Source organism: Lutra lutra, chromosome 12 (genome assembly GCF_902655055.1).
Source record: "Lutra lutra chromosome 12, mLutLut1.2, whole genome shotgun sequence".
Classification (NCBI taxonomy): Eukaryota; Metazoa; Chordata; class Mammalia; order Carnivora; family Mustelidae; genus Lutra; species Lutra lutra.
Window position 1 is genome coordinate 27,927,176 of NC_062289.1, and position 16,113 is coordinate 27,943,288.

At 45.4% G+C, this 16,113-nt stretch overlaps 1 pseudogene; it reads left to right on the forward strand.

Moving 5' to 3' along the window:
• Positions 1-4,532: 4,532 nt before the first annotated feature.
• On the forward strand, positions 4,533-10,431 carry LOC125081736 (60S ribosomal protein L9-like; annotated as a pseudogene).
• The last annotated feature ends 5,682 nt before the right edge of the window (positions 10,432-16,113 follow it).

Here is a 16,113-nt window from a genome sequence, read left to right on the forward strand (position 1 = left end):
GCTCTGGAGCCAAGCACCAAGCTAGCACTGGGGACACAAGTGTGACCAGGAAGTCCTTCCAGGTGCAGTGCTCAGCCTAGTCTGTCCTAGTGGAGAACACAGACATGCGGCCACCTAACATTAGGACAGTATGACAAAATAATAGAAATATGTACCAGGTCATAGGCGCTGACATGAGAAAGATGAAGGCATGACCTGGGCCCCAAGGAGGACTCAGCTAGGAGGAGACCTCTGAGCCAAGACTGGAAGAATGAAGAGAATTCTGCAGCACAGAGAAGAGGAAAGGTGTAATAGGTGGGTGTCCTAATGGAATCTAAGAGCCAGGCCATGCTGGGAACGAGTGGGCCTGGATATAGAGTGCCCATGTGGGAGTGGTGAGGGCACCAGTGAGAGAGGGCTTTAACGTGTAACATGGGCTATGGTGCTTTTGCCTTCTCCTTCTGGGGTGGGGCTGTAGGCACAATGAATAACCTTGCCCCTTCTCCTCTAGTTTGGGATCAACTGGGAAATAAGACACGGGAAGCAGAGGAACATTTAAATGTCAACTTTATGGTAAACTTTATGGTAGATACAAACTAGATTGGAGGACGCGGTACACACGTGCCATCCCTAAGGGCTTTCTGATATGCCCCAGGCACTGCAGGCAGACATTCACCTGGCAGCAGACAGACCTGGACAGACTCAGCCCTCCCCCAGAAGGCAGGTTTGGTCATGAACAGCTCTGAGTATACATCCCTGTAGGCAGGCACGTCCTAAAGAGAGTATTGTATTAGTTCACAAGGGCTACCATAGTAGAGTATCACACACGGGGGGCTTAACCAGTGGGGAGTTACTTCCTTATGTGCCAGAGGCTGGAAGGCCAAGATCAAGGCATCAGCAAGGTTAGTTTCTTCTAAGGTCTCCTTGGTTTGCAGATGACCTCCCTCCTACTGTATCTTCACATAGCCTCTCGTCAGTATGTGTGGTCTGTGTCCTAAGCTCCTAAGGACCCGGGCGGTTGAGGACCCGGATGCACCCTAATGACTCCATTTTAACTTAATCCCCTCTTTAAGGGCCCGATCTCCAAATACAGCCATGTTCTGAGGTACTGGGGGATTAGGGCTTCAACATGTGAACTTGGGAAGCTGGTCTTAGTGCAGCATGCTCAGCTCCTTCCCTCGAGTTTTCCAGTCAGATGTCTTTCTTCCAGAGAGAGAGAGAGAGAGAGACCAGGGAGACTCCAAGAACACACTCAATGCAGCCACCTCTACATGGAAACACAAGGAGTAGGGAATAGAGGTTCCATGTCACACCCCACACCCACTCTGTGGGTGCTCATATTACTATCGTTTTCTGGAATAAAGGACGACCCTACACTTCTGTAGAAATCAGACTAGTCACAGCACTTGCCTATCCATGAAACAAAGCAAAAGAAGGAAAGATAGGAGAGTTTCCAGGAATCACGTAACCCCCCTCCCTCCTTTACAGGTGAAGGAAGCCAGGTCCACAAGTTCAAGGCACCAGCCTGGGGCCACTTGTCTTTCAGCAGCCACCTATCTTTCAGTCATACCAAGTTCACTTGATGTTAAGGTCCCCAACACAAAACTCTCCTCTGTCTTTATGCCCTCTCCTGCCAAGAGCCCAGGCTGAGGATCAGCACAACTGTTTGAAAAGGGAATTGAAGTAAAACACTCTGAGAAGGGCCAATTGCTTGGAAAGGGCTGGAGTCTCTTGTCCTGGACAGTGTGCTTGTTTGTATTTGCCTCCCCAGTGCTGGCAGGGGGCCTGTCCACGGTGGGTACTCAGTTCATGTTTCCTGCCCACATGCATCATGGCAGAAGAGCCAGAAGACTGGACACAGTCATTTTTTCATACTGGGTGAAGAGGGATTCTTCACACGATAGAGCCGTGAGCATGGTATTGATCTGAGGACTCCGCTGGTCTTGTTTGCTGGCACTCCTCCCCATTCTCCAGAGATCTTTCAAGGTCATCTTGGGCACTTTCCTCTCCTCTGTCCTCATATTAAATTGGTTTCCAAGTCCTCTCACATCTCCTTCTTTTCCATCTCTGTTGTCACATCTTGGCCTAGACCCTTATCGCTTCATGCTGGTCTGGACTCATGTGTCAGGCAGGGTTGAGCACAGAGGCCTGGGAGGCAGTTAGGAGGCTATCTTGCAGATCAGGCTGCAGGGTGCGCTTGTTTTTATCGCCCCTCCCCCTCCAGGGCCTGTGTCTTCTGTCTTATCGGTCCCCCTCACATGGACCCCCTGCCTCTTCCTTCCACCAGCTCCTAGCTCCTCACCCAGACAGTCGTACTGCTCCCCTACACCTCCCCCCCCCCCGCCCCCTGCCAGCTCACCACCTTGCCTGTCCCTCCCCCTCCCCTCACCCCCTACTTCAGGTTTCAATTAACTAGCTGCACACAGAAAGAGTCCAGCAAATTTATTCTCCCTGAAATAGAAGTGACCCATAACAAGGCTTAATGAGATCATCCCCTAAAGAATTTAATAAGGGACAATTGCTTCAGCCAGTCAAAGGAGCCTGTCAGCTGTGTCTGAGGGAGGATTTGGGGGAGGCAAGACAGACGGTTCATGCACCACCTCTGGGGCTTGTTAGTGGTCTGGGGCCCCTGTGACAGGCAGCAGGAGTATAGAAGGCAAGGAGACATGATGGACTGGTCTGGTGGGAGAGCTCAGAAGCACAACCTCACCTCCGTCTGGGCTTTGCCAAGAGCTCACAGGAAACCCGATGCCCTCCCTGACTCAGCTCCCCATAAGCTCCCCAGGTCAGCTCCTGAGGCTGCCAGCCCAAGAACTTCAGGTACCTGGAGATGAAGAGGGTGAGAGGGAATCTTCTGCCCCTTCCTAAACTGAGAGAGATGGGGGCGGGTGCCCAGTGTGGTGAAGCTTCCCTTACAGAGCAGGGGAAAGAGGATGCTTGTTTTTCCTGCTTCGGAAAGATGATCGCTCCTGCAGCCCGGAGCGATGCCAGCTGTGGTCAGTGTCCAGCCTGGCAGCCGGGTCACTGGGGACTCGCTGAGTCCTCAGCTGCCTGTATTTTTCTCTGCTTGTGCATCAGAAGCCTCAACAGCACACCGCCTTGGCACCCACAGCCCCTTCCCCGCATCTGCTCACCCAGGAAGAAAACCATTCTTCCTCCCCCCAACACTAAAGCCCCCAGCATCTACCCCATACATCAAGTCTCCAAAGCTAGAGCTGGAAATGCTGCTAGGTGTGACAAAACACTTCCCCAGTTTGCAGATAAAGAACCGCAGCCCAAGGACGTTAAGGGATGTCTCCATTGTGTTAGTTCTCTGTATTGCGTAACCAATGACCACAACTGACTGGACTAAAACAGCACACACTTATAAGCTCAGTTTTCATGGATCAGGGTTCTGGGTTTGGCTTAGCTGGGTCCACCACTTCCCAGTTTTGCTATCCAGGAATCCAGGTATCAGTTTGGGGTTGCTGTCTCATCAGAGTCTCAAGTGGGGAGAGATCTGTTTCCAAGCCCCCTCAGGCTGTGGGCAGAATTTCCTCAAGGGCAGAATTCATCTTCTCACGTTTGCAGGACTGAGGTCCCGGGTTTCTTGCTGGTGGTCAGCTGGATGCTTTCCATGACTAAAGGCTGCCCACAGTTCCTTGCCCCATGGCCCTCTCCAGAGACCCACTTAGAGCTTGACAGCTTCTTCAAAGCAAACATCTGAGACCTTCTGACCTCAGGGAGGGCCTAGTCCCTTTCTTTAAAAATTATTTATTTATTTATTTACTTTAGAGAGAGTGTAGAGGGCAGGACAGAGGGAGAGAATCTCAAGCAGACACCCCCCCTCCACTGAACCAGGAGCCCAAACTGGGGCTCGATCTCATGACCCTGAGATTATGACGGAGGCCAAAATCAAACCAGACACTTAACCCACTGAGCCATCCAGATGTCCTAACTTAGTCCCTCTTTTAAAGCTTTTTACCTGGGGTGCCTGGAGGGCTCAGTGGGTTAACGCCTCTGCCTTGGGTTCAGGTCATGGTCCCAGGATCCTGGGATCGAGCCCTGCATTAGCCTCTCTGCTCAAGGGGGGAGCCTGCTTCCTCCTCTCTCTCTGCCTGCCTCTCTGCCTCCTTGTGATCTCTGTCTGTCAAATAAATAAATAAAATCTTTAAAAAAAAAAATAAAAAAAAATAAAGGTTTTTACCTGATTAACTCAGGCTCCGTCAGGATAATTTTCCCTTTGACTAAATAAAAATCAGTTGATTTGAGATTTTAATTATATCTTCAAAATTTCTTCACCTTTGCCATATTTTATTACTTAGAAGCAAGTCACAGGTTCTGCCCACACTTAAGGGGATTATATGGGGCCTGCATAATGCAGGAGACATGAATCTTAGGGCCACCCTGGGGTCTGTCCACCCTATTGAAAGTCACATAGCTAGATAATAGGAGAGATAAGCTATAGAACCTAGATTTCATATAGAAACAGGTCCTAGAGGCCAGTTACGTTTCAGAATTCAGAATATTCAGTTTGAGAAAGACAATCAGATGCTTACACCATAGACTCCGTGATGCACGCAGTGGAGTCCGGGACTACGCTCTGTGATGGAGCACTGTGGATTTCCGTGATGGAATCCGTGAGTACTCTCACCAAGGGGTACACATGGACCAAAATCAGCGCCATCACGGTTCAGGTGAGGTTTTGCTGCCAGATGAATTCAGGTCAGATTACTTTTGCCAAATGAATTCTGAAAGACCCTTGGGTTTTGAGAGCTTGGGAAATTCCAGAAAGGGATTGTGGACATAGAATAACTAACACTCATCCGGTTCTTGTCCTATGCCACTCTTGGGCTAGGTCTTATGCAGTCACAACCCCGTGGAAGGAGAATATTTTTGGGATATGAACCATTTTTCTCCCTTTCCCTCTTCTCATTCAGGTGGGCTCTGGAGTTGTTGATGTAGAGGGGGAAGGAGTCTGGGTAAGAAAGAGCCTGAAATTCTCTGTTGCTTATGTGTTCCCAATGCTACTCAAGCCCCAGATGGGGAAGGGGATGTGGGGCTCTGATAAAACACATTGGACAAGCAGAAAGCAAAACAAACCAAACTGGAAATAGATCCTTCATTCTAGGCTAAGAAAGAGAAGGACTGAGCTTTCTGGAAGTACCACCTTCCCTGACAGTACCAAGGTCAGGGCTTCAAGCTGCATCTGAAGAAGCTGTCGTCTTGGGTGGCCTCCTGTGCGCTTCCCCTGGAACAGAGGGAAGGGACGCCTTAACTGGACGCTCTTTTGCCTTGGGGCTGTCCTTACTGCTTTCTCATAAGGTTGTGCAAGCAAGGCCCCTCTCCGTAGCCAGAACAAATCTATTTTACCCCTGCCCATACAGGGCTGGTTGTTGAGGAGATACGGCTCAATAAATGCTCACTGACCGACTCTCCTAAGTGAGGACTTGAAGGGAGGTGGGTGTGTGGGTGCCCTGGCCCCTCTCTGTGGTGGTTCTTATGCAGTTAACTTCTTCTAAAGTGTTTGGTTTGGGAGACCCTCTGATCTACTTCATTATGGTCCATGTCAGTTTCCATGATATCATCCTCCAGTCAGGGGACCAGAGCATTGTGATAAATTGGTGAGATCCCCAGGCCTGAAGTGGGAGAGTGGTTTGGGTGCTGGGCCATTTCTCCACTGGAGAGAATCCCATCGTGGGGATTGACTCTAGTCCAGGAACCTGGGGGGATAGCCTTTCAAGGAATTGGGTTTGTCATTTCTTCCCCTTTGAACATGTTTTTTAAATGTGACTGCCCTCTGGTGGCTAAAATTATACATGTAAATGCCCCTCGCCTTCAAACGACATCCAGACCAGTGATTGGATGTCACCGAAAGGGAGAGTCTTTGCAGGACCAAGTTACTGAGTTTGGGATTTAGGTGGGAGGGTGGGAATTACTCCCCTTCCTGCATTTTGGGGGGCACAAAAGCCAGATTTCAGGCACTGAACTGGATCTGGATCATTTTGGCTGTAAGCTTCCTGAGGGCTGGAACCCCTTCTGTTTTGGTTCAGTGTTGTGTCTGAGTACCCAGCAGAGGTCTGGCACACGAGTGCTCAGAAATGCTCACTGAATGACGGGATCAGCTGCAGACTTGGCTCAAAGAGGGCAAAAACAACCTCATTCATTCTTGTCTTATTAAATGCCTCTTCAATAGATGCTTCATAGATGCAGAAAGGCATTTGAGAAAATTCACCATCTCTTTTTACTTATTTATTTTACTTTTAAATTTATATATTTTTTAAAGTAAACTCCACATCCAACTCAGGGTTTGGACTCACAACCCTGGGATCAAGAGTCAGACATTCTACCAACTGAGCCACCCAGGTGCCCCCTATTATTTATTCTTTAAAAACTTAATAAAATCAGGGGCGCCTGGGTGGCTCAGTGGGTTAAGCCGCTGCCTTCAGCTCGGGTCATGATCTCGGAGTCCTGGGATCGAGCCCCGCGTTGGGCTCTCCGCTCAGCAGGGAGCCTGCTTCCTCCTCTCTCTCTGCCTGCCTCTCTGCCTACTTGTGAACTCTCTGTCAAATAAATAAATAAAATCTTAAAAAAAAAAAAACTTAATAAAATCAGAATAGGGAAACTTCCTTGCCATGATAAATAAATAAATTGGAACTGAGGCTTAAAGGTGAAATACCTTTAGTAGAAGAATTGTTATTCAACTCTGGAACACAGTAAGGCCATTCCTTTTGGTAGATTGTATGTTGCAAAGCTGGCCTCAAGGATATCTTATCCCATACTTTTCTTAGAGTGCAAGACCAACAAACCAACCACTGGGTGGGAGTCTGTGTTTCCTCCTTGCCCTTGACTCTGTGGTGGTCTTTTGTGAATCTTCTTCGGTGGATATAGTACAGTGTAAGTGATGCTTTGTGACTTTGTTTGTTTTGTTTTAAAGATTGTATTTATTTATTTGTCAGAGAGAAAGAGAGAGACAGAGAGCAAGCACAAGCAGGGGGAGCAGCAGGCAGAGGGAGAAGCAGATTCCCCGTATAGAAAGGAGCTGAATGTGGGGCTCCATGCGGTGGGATGTGACCTGAGTCGAAGACTGCCGTTTAACTGACTGAACCACCCAGTCTTCCCAGTGCTTTGTGACTTTTAAGGTTAGATCATAACAATGCAGTACACTTCTGCCTTGCTCAGTTGAGATAGTCACTTTTTTTTTTTAAAAGATTTTATTTATTTATTTGACAGAGACACAGTGAGAGAGGAAACATGAGCAGGGGGAGAGGGAAGGGAGAAGCCAGCTTTCCACTGAGCAGAGAGCCCAATGTGGGGCTTGATCTCAGGACTCTGGGATCATGACCTGAGCTGAAGGCAGATGCCCAACAACTGGGCCACATAGGCACCCCCACTCTTTTTTCTTTTTAAGATTTTATTTATTTATTTGTCAGAGAGAGCAAGAGAGAGCGAGAGAGCACACAAGCAGGGGGAGAGGCAGAGGCAGAGGGAGAAGCAGGCTCCCCACGGAGCAGGGAGCCCGATGTGGGATTTGATCCCAGGATTCTGGAATCATGACCTGAGCCAGAGGCAGATACTTAACACACTGAGCCATCTAAGTGTCTCAAGATGGTCACTCTTAAAAAATGCCCTGTCTAGGGGTGCCTGGGTGGCTCAGTGGGTTAAAGCCTCTGCCTTCTGCTCAGGTGATGATCCCGGGGTCCTGGGATCGAGTCCCACACCGGGCTCTCTGCTCAGCAGGGAGCCTGCTTTCCCCTCTCTCTCTGCCTGCCTCTCTGCCTACTTGTGATCTCTGTCTGTCAAATAAACAAATAAAATTTTCAAAAAAAGTGCCCTGTCCAGATTCCCCATCTACAGAATCCGTGGTTGTTTTATGTCAGTGTGGGATCATTTGTTACACAGCAATAATGACTAAAACACTAACTATTACCACAAACACCACTTTGGTATTACCATACATGAGAGTACCTCCTGAGATAAAATGAGAAGAATCAAAATTGTTGAGGAAGTTAATTTACCATTATTTGCTGGTGAAATAATTACATAACTGGAAAGGCCAAGAAAACCAACAGAAAAAGTATTAGAATGATAAGCTAATTTGGTCAGGGGCTGGGTTCAAAACGAAATTTACTTCCATTTTTTACTTGCATTAATGACCAATGAAAGTTATGATTCCCATTGTCGAGATTCCTATAACACTGGAATCAATTCTCTTTTAGAGACACCATCAGGGAAGAATACACACTGGTGGCCAGTTTAGCAAATAAAAATGCAAGTCCCAGTTAAGTCTGAATTTCTGATAAACAGCAAAGAAAACCATATCGGCTTTATACATTTTTCTAAGAAATCCATTTTATTCCGAACAGATAGTGTTGCTCCGCGAGCAAGCCTAGACACCTTCCTTCTGAAATTTATTCCTTGGTCAATGACTTAATTAGATGAACCAAGGGCTCAGAGTTTTTCCCTCAACATTTGCATCTACCTGGTGTTGAACTGAATGGGTGTGTTGGTACTTCTGTCCCATGTGAATAAATAAACGGAGAGAAGAAACATGAATTACAATGTTTGCACTTTCAAAAAAGTTTTATTTATTTATTTTAAGTAAGCTCTACACCCAGGGTGGGACTTGAACTCACAACCCCAAAACCAAGAGTTGCATTGCTCTATGATGCTCTAGCCAGGCACCCCTACAATGTTCACACTTCATATGTCCACAGTGTTTCAGAGGTCTGTAAGCCAGTTATAAACCTATGTCTGACTGAGAGCAGGTTGGTGAGATAGTTGCTTCCTATAAAAAGATATATGAACTGAAGTATACATTGCAGACCAGATGGTATGGTATAGAGAAATCTGCATTAAAGTATAAAAGTGGGTCTAAGTGGGTACATTAATCCTTTTGCTGAGAACAACTGGAAAGCCTAGACAAATGGAAAAGGAAAATTCTGTTTGAAGACATCGGAGAGCTGCCCAGACAGCCAGCACTCAAGGAGCCAAGATTCCAGAGAGAAGGAAAATTCTAAGAACATAGTGTTTTAGGGTCCAAGAGCAGGCCCCCCCCACCAAAATGGGTCATTTTGGCATGAAAATTATTGAGTTAAAAAGCAATCAAAACCCCAAAAAATCAGGGAAAGCTCTTTACCTCCCCCACAACTGCCTAAAAGAATTCATAGAGGAGGGGCACCTGGGTGGTTCAGTGGGTTAAGGCCTCTGCCTTTGGCTCAGGTCATGATCCCGGAGTCCTGGAGCCCGCTTCCCCCTCTCTCTCTCTTTGCCCTGCCTCTCTGCCTACTTGTGATCTCTGTCTGTCAAATAAATAAATAAAACCTTAAAGAAAAAAAAAAAAAAAGAATTCATAGAGGACCTTCTCCAGGAAAAAAGCTATCCCTGTAACTACATTATGATATAAACTAGTTATGGAGAACAGGGAGGAACATAGCAAGGCCTGTTTGATCTAACTCCTCTCTATGTGCCTTTGTTTTCTAGTGACCCAGCAAACATTCACCAAACATTTACTTTTCTTCATTGTCCTGTAAATTGCATTCCTTCCCTTTGAAGTCCTAGGCCCCAACCCCCCTTTTCCTTGGTTCAAATTGACATATGTACCCCATTTTGCCTGTCTTTGGCAATTTCCATGCCTGTGTGGATTCCACGGATGCAGGATAATTGTATTTTCTCCCGTTAATCTGTCTCATATCAATTGGACTCTTAGTCTGGCTGATTCTTCCTTTCCATAGGGGACAGGAAATTCTTGCTACCTGATCATATCTTTCCCCCTTTGAGAAATGTGCTGTATCATAAATGGCATGGGAGAGAAATGCCGAAAAGCTGGGCAGTGATACGACAGATGTGTCCCACAAGGTTCTCTTTTTGCCGCATCTACTGTGACAGTGAGGACTGTTTTCCGCAATCAGATGGCTGACATTCCAGAAAATGCGAACATCACTTTGAAGGGATGCACTGTTGCTGTGAAGGGCCCTAGAGGAACCCTGTGGAGGACTTTCAAATGCACCAGTGTGGATCTGTCTCCTTGGAAAGAAAAAGAAGAGGCTCCAAGTTGACAAATGGCAGAGAAACAGAAAGGAATTGGCTACCATTCTCACTATGTGTAGTCACTTAGAGAACATGATCAAGGGTGTTACCCTGGGCTTCTGTTACAAGATGTGGTCTGCGTACGCTCACCTCCCTGTCAATGTTGTTATTCAGGAGAATGGTTCTCTTATCGAAATCCAAAATTTCTGGGCGAAAAATACACCCATGGGGCTCAGATGAGGTCTAGCATTTGCTTATTCAGTATCTTGAGCCCAGAAAGGTGAGTTAATTCTTGAAGGAAACGACATTGAACTTGTACCGAATTCAGCTGCTTTGATTCAGTAAGCCACAAAAGTTCCAAACAAGGATATCAGAGAATTTTTGGATTGTATCTATGTTTCTGAGAAAGGAATGCAGTTCAGCAGGCTGAGAATAAAGAGCTAAGTTGCCCAGCTATGGAAACAGCAAGGTGCCAGTTGCTTCTTCAGACTTATCTGTGATATTTTAAAGATACGATAAAACCTGTGTCTTGATTTGATGTGATGGGAGGAGGAAGTGCCTACCAGCAGCAGATTAACAAGATTAGTAATCTAGAAGATAGGTTGGTACAAGTATCCAGACTCAAGAGAGGAAAAAAGACAGAAAATTTTGAAAGAAAAAAAGGTTGGAAAATACAGCAAAGAGTATAAGAAACATATGAGATACACTGACAAAGTCTAATGTGTGGGTAATTGGGAATACCAGAAAGGGAAGAGAGAATAAAGCAGAAGCAATATTTGAAGACATGATGGCTGAATTTTCTCAAATAGATGAAAACTATCAAGCCACTAATACAAGAAGTTCTATGAAACTTAAGAGAAATTCAAAGAAAAACACACCTAGAGTATCATGGGGTTGTTGAAAACCAAAGAGAAAGTTTTAAAAGCAGCCACAGAAGAAAATATACATTACTTTCACATTTACAATGTTAAGATGAATAGGCCGCTTCTGATGCTGTGTGGATAGACTCTTGCGGTGGCCCGTGATTCCTGCCTCCCGGTGCTCGTGACCTGTATGATCCGCCCTTGAGGATGGACAGGGCCTGTGGCTTCCTTCTAATCAAGGGAATAAGTAAAGGTAATGAGAAGTACATGATTACGTGAATACGTGAATGATGAGATTACACGACAATGTTATATAAGATCATGGTGGGGCACCTGGGTGCTCAGTTGGTTGAGCCATGGTGGGACTCGGTTGAGCGTTGGTTGAGCGTCCAACTGTTGATTTTGGCTCAGGTCATGATCTCAGGTGGTGGGACTGAGCCCTGCATTGGGCTCCTTGCTCCATAAGGAGTCTGCTTGAGATTCTCTCTCCCTCTCCCTCTGCCCCCTCCTGCTGCACTTTCTCACTTTCTCTCTCTCTCATATAAACAAATTGATAAATCTTAAAAAAAAAAAAAAAAGATCACATCATGGAGCCTGTCTGCTGCTGTCCACTGGAGTCCCACCTCCCTTGCTGGCTTCCAGAAGTAAGTGGCCGTATTGGAGGATCTCGCTTGGCAAGGGATTTTGGGGAGCTAGCTACTCAGAGCAACCTCAGCTGATAGCTAGCAAGAAATTGAAGCCCTTATGCCTACAACTTCAAGGAAATGAATTCAGCCAACAAACTGAGTGAACATGGAAGGAGAGTCTTTTCCAGTCAAGCCCCAGAGGAGAACCCAGGACTGACTAACACCTTCACTGCAGCCTTGTCCAGGACCCACATAAGTTGTGTCCAGACACCTGACCCACAGAAACTGTGAGATGATAAATGTGTTTTGTTTTAAGATGTTAAGTTGTGGTAATACTGAATGGCCCCAGATAACTAAGCCATAGGGAAGGAAGAAAATATTTGAATTATATATTCAAAGTGCTAAAAGAAAAAAACTGACAACCTATGGGTGTAAACCCAGTGAAAATAGCTTTAAAAATGAAGGCAAAGTGCACACATGAAAGAGGAAAAGATTGATAAGGTGGGTATCAACATTAATTCTGTTTGTCAAAAAGATGCCATTAAACAAACAAAATGGCGGTCCTCTCCTCCAGTCTTGGCTACAGGAACGAGGTGACGTCTTAAGAAGAGGCACATTTTGTGCCGCCACTGTGGCTGTCAGGACTGCCACGTACAGAAGTCGACCTGTGGCAGATGTGGCTGCCCTGCCAAGCTGAAGAGCGTAACTGGAGTGCCGAGGCTAAAAGATGAAATACCACTGGGTGGGGTCAAATGAGGCACCTGAAAATTGCATATGGCAGATGCAGGCATGAGTCCATGGAGACACAACACCTAAACCCTAGAGGGCAGCGTGGCAGCATTAGTTTACCTTAAGGATTTCGACAATTGGTAGCAGAATAAATATTATGGTTTAGAAAAAATTTTAAAAAATTAAAAAGAATAAAAAAGTAAAATGGCAAGCCACAAAATGACAGGAGGTATTTGCAATACTTAACAGCTGATAAAGATCTCATAACCAGAATATATAAAGAACTCTTACAAATCAATAAGAAAAAGGCAAACAGCCTAGTAGAAAAGTGGGCAAAAGACTCAACAAGCAACTCACAAAAGAGGGTACCCAGAGCTAATCAAGCATGAGGGGTCGACCTGTGCATTGTAGCCATTTAACAGCACCCCAGGCCTTTCCCCCAGGTGACAGTAGCACCTCCTTGGTTGTGACAACCGAAAATGTCTCCGGATACTGCCAAATGTCACCTGCTCCCCACCCATTGAGAATCACTGCTTTTAAGGCAGTCAAAATAAACACATTTGTGCTATATGCAACATTTGTCAAATATATAATGCATGAAAACAGCTAGACACAAAATAGGTAACTGCTGTATGATTTCACTTAAAGAAAGTTCTAAAACAGAGTAAAGTAACGTACGTGGGAGAAATGGGGATTTTTATTACTTTTGTGAGAGTGAAAACTGGGAGGTGCGTATGGAAGGTGGTCTCTAGGTGATAGTCTGTGGAGCCTAATCTGAGCGATGTGCACATGGGTATATTGACTTCGTGAAAATTCATCAAACTATACACTTATGATTTTGCTATACATGTTCTGCCTCAAAAAGAAAGTTACTTAAGACTATACATTTGTGGGGGGAACCTGGGTGACTCAGTCGGTTGAGCATCCGATTGTTGGTTTTGGCTCAGGTCCTGTCTCATGGGTCATGGGATGGTGGTGGGCTCTGTGATCAGCAGAGTCTGCTTGAAGATCCTCTCCTTCTACCCTTCTCCCCACTCATGCTTACTTGTGTGTGTGCTCTCCCTCTCTAATAAATAATTATTTTTAAAAAACCATATACACTTATAAACCTAGAGACAGAGACATAACTCTAGAATATGAGGCAAATGTTAAGTAGAGCTGCTTTAAAATCCAAACGGAGGGAGTCTGACATCTCAAATTGGAAGAGAAAACTAAACTTTGTTAGAACAAAAAGTGGCAGAAAGAGAAGTGGCAAAACTGAATAAAAAGAAAGGAAATCTAATCTCTGCAAATCTGATTTCCACAGAGTGAAGGTACAAGAGAAGGTAAAATAGTTTCTTCTGTGGCAGGGACTTCTAGTCAACCCCTTGTTAATTCTTCTCACTCTTCTTTAACTGAAGAAGCCCAAATTTATTCTATGTAACAATGTGCCCATGAACATACTACATTTTCTAGCCCCCCTTGCAGCTGGGGTTTTCCAAAGTGACATGGACATGAAAGCTGATGCTGCAGCTGCCATTATATGACTGTGAGGTGACATAACGCAGCAGACATTTTATGACATAAGGATGGAAACCAGTGCTAAAAGATAGTTAATCACACAGAGGAACTGAAGTCCCTGATGGCCCCAGAGGGCTCCATCTCCACCCTGAACTACCTGCTTCTGGTATGCTACATACGAAAGATAAACCACTCTTTTGTTTGAGCCATGGTTTTGTGTTTTCTGTTATATGCAGTTAAATACAATTTACAGGAAAACCTGTAGGCTGAACATATACCACGTCTCACACATACATGACAACTATTTTTCAAATATCTGTTCATGCTTATTTAATGAATAAACTCCAATTGATTTATAAATGGTTTTAGTTTTTTTTTTTTTAAGATTTTTATTTATTTATTTGACAGACAGAGATTACAAGTAGGCAGAGGAGATAGGCAGAGAGAGAGGAGGAAGCAGGCTCCCCATCAAGCAGAGAGCCCGATGTGGGGCTCGATCCCAGGACCCTGGGACCATGACCTGAGCCGAAGGCAGAGGCTTTAATCCACTGAGCCACCCAGGTGCCCCTGGTTTTAGTTTCTTTAAAAAAAAAACCATTTATCTATTTTAGAGAGAGAATGAGAGAAGCGGGGAGGATCACAGGGAGATGGAGAGAGAATTCAAGCAAATTCCATGCTGAGTGTGGAGCCCACGTGGGGTTCTATTGCACAGCCCTGAAATCACGACCTGAGCTGAAACAAAGGGTTGAACGCTTAACAGACTGCGCCACACAGGCACCCTCAAAATGGTACTGATTTCTGATTTCATGTTAGGTCTTAGTTACTGTATATTTTCTCAATCACTGGATATTAATTTTATAATGTTAATGTTAAGGTCATGTAAGGAAAATTGAAGCTCACTACAGTTTAGCTAAAAGTAGGTGATACAGAGCAAAGATCCTTGGGCTGGGAAATAAGGTGATTTGCATTCTTTTTGTTCTTTTTAAGCAATCTGGGTTCTAATCCCAATTTGGTCAGTGATTGGGTGTGACATCCGGGCGGTTATTATACTTCTTTGGGCCTCCGTTTCCTGGTCCATAAGACTAAAATTTAGACTGGACCGTCCCTTCCAGTCTGATGATCTGTGAAATTTATAAACTGCCTCTGTGAGGGGGTTAGTTCTTATTGATCTTTGAGGCCCCAAAACCTAACACACAGTATTTAATAAAGCTAGTTGCTGAACAGGTGAATGAATGGAATGAGTGATGAGTGAGGGAGGCACCTATTATGCCCTTAGGACACCTGAGAGTTTACATGACGTCTTTAAGGTCACATTTCCAGGACACGTAAGAACGAGATTTCACGCTCAGCGTCTGAATATGCTGTAGAAATCCGGATCCTGAGAAGGCAGAGAGAGCAATTCTTTTTCCCCACGCAGTGGAGGCAGGCTGTCAGCCCACGACCGCTGCTGCAGAATCCAAAGAAAACTAAATGTGAGAGCTGGGTGCTGTAAGATAAACCTAAAAATATACATCTGTACGACGTGAGAGGAAGCTAAGGTCAGAAGGACATGCGTGCATCATGGTACTAAATATAGCTGGCAGAGTGGCCTCCTTGGGTGGTGTCTCATCAAAGCTGGGACATGTAGGCACGGGGTCCTAGCCAGACTGTGGCGCGCCAGCTGTCACGTGCTCCCGTGATCAATCACAAGGAAAAGATCCCCTGGCAACCAAACAGGCTCCAAGGACATCCACACAGACAGTCCTCAGTCTACTCCCAAAATAGCTTCAGACACATTTTGATGAACATCTTTTCCATTCATGCTACACTTCTCACTCAATATCGAGCTTTGCAAGTCTCCCAAGTAGCGGAAGCTGTAATAGCTAATCCCATTCTGCTAGAAACTCAAGCCCCTGCCTAGGTCACAATTCTTAATTTAGTAGAGGCCAAGGCAAATCTGCCCTTCCCACAGGACAGAACATGGGGCAAAGCACAGGGATTCTTCAGGGCTTGGATCTCAACATGCAGGGTCCCTGGGATTGTGCCATCCTGGCTGGCCTCGCTCAGACAGCTGGATGTGGAGGGGCAATGTTTCATTGGTCTAGAAATGGGGGTCTAATGAAACAGTAAAAGCAAAATGGTCAAAAGCAGCTATTAAAAGCTGACTTCAGATAGAAACAACGATGCACAATATGGTCCTGGATTGGAAAAACAATTGTTAGGAAGAACATTATTATTTTTTTATATATAAACCTTTTATCCACCTGGGCATCCCACATTTTTACACCCAGTATGGGGGTTAAACTTACAACCCCGAGATCAAGAATCATATACTCCATGAACTGAGCCAGCCAGGTGCCCCTGAGCAGCCCACATTTTTAAAAACCGAAGCACAGTTAACATATAGTGGAGAAGGGAGTTGGGGGAAA